Consider the following 6,381-nt stretch of genomic DNA (forward strand, 5'->3'; position numbering starts at 1 on the left):
AAGATCAAACTCAAGGGATGTTCTTAATTTATTTCAATGGAGAAAAAGTTTACCTGACCACAGTGATTGTACTTGAAGTTGAAGCAACATCTGGTGCTACCAAATCATTGGTGGGTTCTGATCCTCGGAACCCTCGCAACAATATTTAATTTTCTTAAGCAAACACTGTTTATGCTATATACATCTGTCACATCAGTTGTATCAGAAACAAGTCCAATTGTTGTGAATAATCTAATTACCCGTTTTGTACATAATTATCTATGCTATATGCTAAAGAGCAATGCTTTCAACCTGCTGTTCAATCAGAAGTTTGGTAAAAAACTGTTGATCCGGTTAAAAATGGTTTGATCTAGGAGGTTGAACTGTTTACCTGTTCGACCTAGTTATTGGGTCATGGATTGTACACTAAACACATATGCAAACTTTCAAATGTGTTTTGCCCTGCTTTTTTTTGTTAGAAAAAACCATCTTTTGGCCTTGGATCTCAATTTTTAACATTTTTTTTTTCAAATAAAACATAACAAACTGAAATAGAAATATATTTTAAACATAAATTAATACATATATACATATATTATGTATAGAATATAATTATACATTATTTTCTTGATATAATACATGTTTATATATGGTGTAGCATGATCTAATTCATTTTATCTAAACAGTCAAACTGGGTGACCTGTGACCCAGAGGCAAAAACAGTTCAGCTAGTTTTTAAATACTGCTGAAAAGAACAAAAGGAAAAAACTAGTTTTTAAATACTGCTGAAAAGAACAAAAGGAAAAAGAATGGTATGATTGAATAGAAGTTGATGAGGATGAAAATAGCCATAAGTAGTTGAAAATTTGGTAATATCTAGAAGGGTAAATTATCGATTATCACCGTGTACTTTAAAAAAGTAGTAATACTAACTTTCATTTGCTACAAAGATCCCCTGAACTTTAAGATTTCAACACTTTGCCCACTCTCTCTCAACTGAGGTTTAAAATATTGATATGTCCGATACATTGGTAGGGGTGTATCCGGCGTTTTGATACTCATTTTTTTACCTTTTTCTTTATTTTTTTTAAAATTGGTTCAGGGAAGCCGGTATAGGACCCCTCCATCCCCTGAACCAGTCAGATCCCCGATATGCTCACTGTAGAGACGTATTAAAAAGATCCCGAAACGATACGTATCGACCGATACGGGCTGATAGATAACGATACTTTAAACCTTGCTCTCAGCTGGATTAATCTCAAGTCATAACATCAAAGTGGAGATTTAAATCTCCTACTTACCTCTTCACTCGTAACACTTTGCACCAAACCAAGATTTTCCAGCTTGAGTCGAACCGAATTTTTTCCCCTTGCCATACAGAGTTAGTCAAATGCAAATTTGCGATGTTCGATTCGCATGAGGAAACCCAATCAGTCGATTGTCAGTTGACACTAAACTAGTCAAGCATATGGACGCAAACGAACCAGGAGGAATTTTTTATTCTTATAGACTCGTTAACTAATGAAACTTTGTCCATACATGTGCTAGATTAAATCCAAATAGTACAAATGAAAGAATATTCACGCTCACGCACACACCACAATTGATTACATTATCAATTGAGACTTACTATTATTTCGATTATGATATAGGAAAAACAACTGATCAATAAGTTGAAATTATAAACATGATAACGAATCAGGTGCAATTTAAGTGGAATTCACCGTTTCCAAAAATGGACCTGATACCATCATCATTTTGCTGCGAAACTATGGACGCCCACAGTTTCTCATGCCTATCAGTTGTGTCTGATTGCACCTCAAGTGGAGGAAAATTAATGTTTCTTGTGAAATAATATATCCAACCGGAAAATGAAACATTAAGACCACATAATCTTTTGGAGCCAAAAGCTATGGCAGGAGTTGCTGAAAAGTGAAAGTGGATGGGATTATATTTATACATGGCTTCCTTCCGCTGCAACCATTGCCGCAGAATAATCAAGACCCCTAATGAAATATAAACAGGATTTTGCAATAAATTTAAGGCATCACATTAACTAGGACGGTGTTTGGAATTAATGTCATTTTCTGAAATATATTTTCTCAAAAGTTAATGTCACATTGTTATGTTGTTTTTCTCATAGCATTTTTCAGATTTTCTATTTGACACCATTGCTTTTACTGTCATATAGGTGTTTTTCAATCCCATGTCAGTATATTATTACTAACAACAGTAAAAAGACGGATATTTTTTTCAAGCCATACCTTTCTCTAGAAATGGAGCAATAGCATTGATGACAAACACCTACTAGAAGGTCTTTGGATTGTTTTACGACCACGGTTGCAGGTAATGTGAATTCCCCTCTGCTACTCTCTGGCTTCGACCCCTAAAGACATGAACACAATAACCTTTTTTTTTTTCCTTTTTATAGCAGCCCAGTTTTCCATTTGATGCTTGGCGTGTCCATATTTCATTGAGGGTTCATAAGCTAGTGCTGTTACAGTTAGTGATGTCCATGAAAAATCGAAAAAACTGAACCGAATTGAGAAGATCGAATCGGAAAATACAGTTAATCAAACCAATTGGTTTGGTTTCGGTTTGATACTTTTAAAAAACCGATGAATCGGTTCGGTTTTCAGTTACTCCAAAAAAATCGATGGTTAACCGAACCGACTGGTATATATATTTATATGTATATTTTATATATATATTTTAAATACATGTCACATATTTTCTATATATTATATATAAATATATATGCATTATATATATAATATATACATATATTATATATCATTTATTATTTATAATATAATATTATACATATATTTATATAATATATATTATAAATATAAAAATCAAATAACCGAACGGGTCAAAAACTGAAACCGACGGACATAATTTTAGGCCCATAGGTTTTGACCGGTCAAAAACTGAAACCGATGGACATAATCAAATAACAGAACCGGTCAAAAACAGGTCTAGCAATCAAGCATCATGCGAACTAGATGAATGAACACGTGGATGATCTATAGGATCTCTCTGATGGGTGGCCTGTAACTTCACAGCAGAATTCTTCCACACGACAAAATTAGGTTATGTCTTCTAGGCCTAATTATATAATTGACACATTTGTGGTTTTTTTACTACCGTTAGGGGGTGTTCAGAAAATATGGAAAAATCGAAAAAAATCCAGTTAATTTAAAAAATCGATGGTTAATCGAATAAACTATATATATATATATATATTATAATATAAAAAATCAAAAAAATCAAGAATCAAAACCGGTTAATCGGTTGATTCGGTTTAATTCCAATTCAGAGATTTTAAAAAACCGATAATACATTTGGTTTAAAAAAATACCTCACAGTTCAGTTAATTGAACCGTAAGCACTCCTAACTACTGTATCAGGAATTAATGGGATCTGAGTAAGGATGATTTTGATTCATTTGAAGTTAATCCTAATGGAAATTGATGCATCATTTAGGATAGGAATGGCTCAACCAATTGCAGTGGAATTGGATCAACATTTTATCTGATCTGTTGACTACTTCACTTCCAAAATAATAAAAAAAAGAAAGAATATAGCCACTATCCAACTTAAATTGTATGCTATATTTTATTTTAAGTAATATCGTAGCAGTTAGAAAAATCTTGAGCTTCAATGGCTGACTTTGCATTGCTTCCAAAGCCGAGATATGGTGCAAGCTTTCCATGGTATATTGGTATGGATAGTGGGCCTCATCTCTACCAAATTCTATCCTCTCACCACCAATTAAGGGTGTCAATGGACCGGTTTTGGATTGGATCCCGTTCAATTCAAAATTAATTTGGATGGATTGGACAGACCAACAAAACATATTGGATTGGACCAATCTGGTCCAAAATATTTATTAGATTAGATTGGACCTGGTCTGTCCATAACAAATTTATATTGGATTGGGTTGGATTAAGCCAGTATTTGGTCTATTGATATAAGATAAGAATATATGTTTTAATGGATCAGGTTTGAGTTGAAACCAATCTAAATCAAAATGAATTTAAACAGATTGAATGGTCCATACATTGAATTAACATTAATTGGATTGAATTGAACTTGATCCATTTATAATAGATTCACATTGGACTGAACCGGATTGGACCAAATCCAGTCTAGTTGACACCCCTGCTACCAATAACCTTTACCTTGAACCATAAAATATAGCTTCACACTAATCTAATAAAGAATTAGGATCCCAGTTTTATATTAGTGATAAATTATAATGCACTGTGACAACTGATGTCAATAATTACTTCAACTGCAGTTGTTAAACCAACCTGAGTTTTTGTATTTAATCTGTTTAGGTGGGTCTCACTTAGGGGGTGTTTGTCAATATTTATGGTCTAGTTTGTGGATGTAGCAGTTGTTTTTTTAAAGAACAGAACCATACACATTGACAAATACCTCATAAGAGTCTCTTATGCTTAGGTATTCCTAATAAAGTTATAATCGCTTTTTATTACATTTCAACTAACTCAAACACATTAAACGATAATTGGCCATGCAAGATATAAAACCTTTCAATAGATGCATTGAGGTTGTTTAATTAATTTGGGTGAATCAGTTGTCTCCTCCTAGCTATCAGTCATACAACTAGTTGATAGATTATCCAACGTGAGTTAAGTTTCGAAAACAAAGGTCTAAGAATAAAACAGAAAACATATTGTTGATTGTGTAGTGTATCAAAAACTGAAACAAGGTTTATAAATACCATAAATCTGTAATTAAACAAGGTTTTGCACGCGTTAGGCTCAGTTTCGAAAAAGTGTAAATACAAATATATGTTCAGTGCAAAATCTTATTTCTAAATTTTATATTTATATTATTATACATATTTGTATTTGCACTTTTTCAATCCAAAACCCCACATTTGTGTTTCTAAAACTTGTTCGCATTTTAATATATATATATATATATATATATATATTTGTACGTATTTGCATTCTTCTCAAATTGAGATATACTCATGTTTGTATTTATCGAGACTAAATTTCATATGCATGACATTTGATATTCAGATAACGATTCTGACCTAATGGATGTTAAGCTCTAGTTTCTTATTTTTATTTTTCATTCTTACTTGGGATTCAAATCCTTTTAAATGTGATTTGATATTTTACAAACTTAGGCCTCGTTTGGCTCACAGGAATAAGGGTTTGTAATCGGAATCGAAATAGGCTATTCCGATTCTAGCTGTTTGATTGGGCAGAATCGGTAGGGGTATTCACGGTTTGGTTAACTGAACCGTGGGGCATTTTTTAGAATCTAATTGGTACTACTAGTTTTTGGAAAACCGATAATCGGAACCGAATCAAAACCAATTGGTTAATTGATTGACCAATTCGATTAATCGTTGGTTCAGTTCGTTGGTTTTTTAGTTTTTATAATATATATGATAAAAAATATAAATATATAAAATACTATATTTTAAATAATAAATAATATATTATAAATATATATTTATATATAATGCATATTTATTAATTTATAATATATAAATAATATAATATACTTTATATAAAGTATATAGAAATATATGTATATCGGTCGGTTCGGTTAACCGCCAGTTTTCTATATTGGTTAACCAAAACTGAACCAATACCTTCGATTTTTTTAAAAACACCGAACCGACCGATTCAGTTAACCGATTTTTCGATTCGATTTCGGTCAATTCGAGTTTTCGGTTTTTTTTTGCTCACCCCTAAGAATCGGAATCCCATTCCCATTCTTGCTAGAATGGCATTCCCCTATTTGACGAAATGACCATTCCCTACCCCTTTCTTGAAAATAAAATCTCATTTCTACTGATTTCAATTTCCACTCTCATTCCTAACTGAACCAAACACATTATGAGAATATACCACTTTGATTTTAATTCTAAAGGATTTTAATTCCGATTCCAATTCCAACTGTAAAGCAAACGGACCCTTAGAACTAACACTATAGGAAATCATTTCTATCCTTATTTTTTTTTTGACTTGCACGTCATAATTTAAAAGAAAAAAAAAACATTCACATGGGAAGGTACAAACCCTCCTTCATGGTTTCATGGTTGGACCTTTCATATGTCGTGACGCTGATGAACTGGAAACCCATGCAGAGAGACAGGCGTCAAATTTCATATATATATATATATATATATATGAAAAGAATCATTTTTTTTTTTATGGTAGATAACACGGCCGCGTCAGGTAGAAACTATAGCAGCAGGGTGGCGCTATTGTATTATAAAGCTTAAACTAAAAGGAGTGTGACGTATCTTGTGACGACATCTTCGTCCCAAAACGTCATTGAACGCATCACACACCACAGAGTCACAGACTTGCAATTTATAGGGCTCCCTACTTCTCCCCCTTTTCT

This window comes from Nelumbo nucifera, chromosome 3 (genome assembly GCF_055504915.1).
Source record: "Nelumbo nucifera cultivar China Antique chromosome 3, China Antique-T2T, whole genome shotgun sequence".
NCBI lineage: Eukaryota > Viridiplantae > Streptophyta > Magnoliopsida > Proteales > Nelumbonaceae > Nelumbo > Nelumbo nucifera.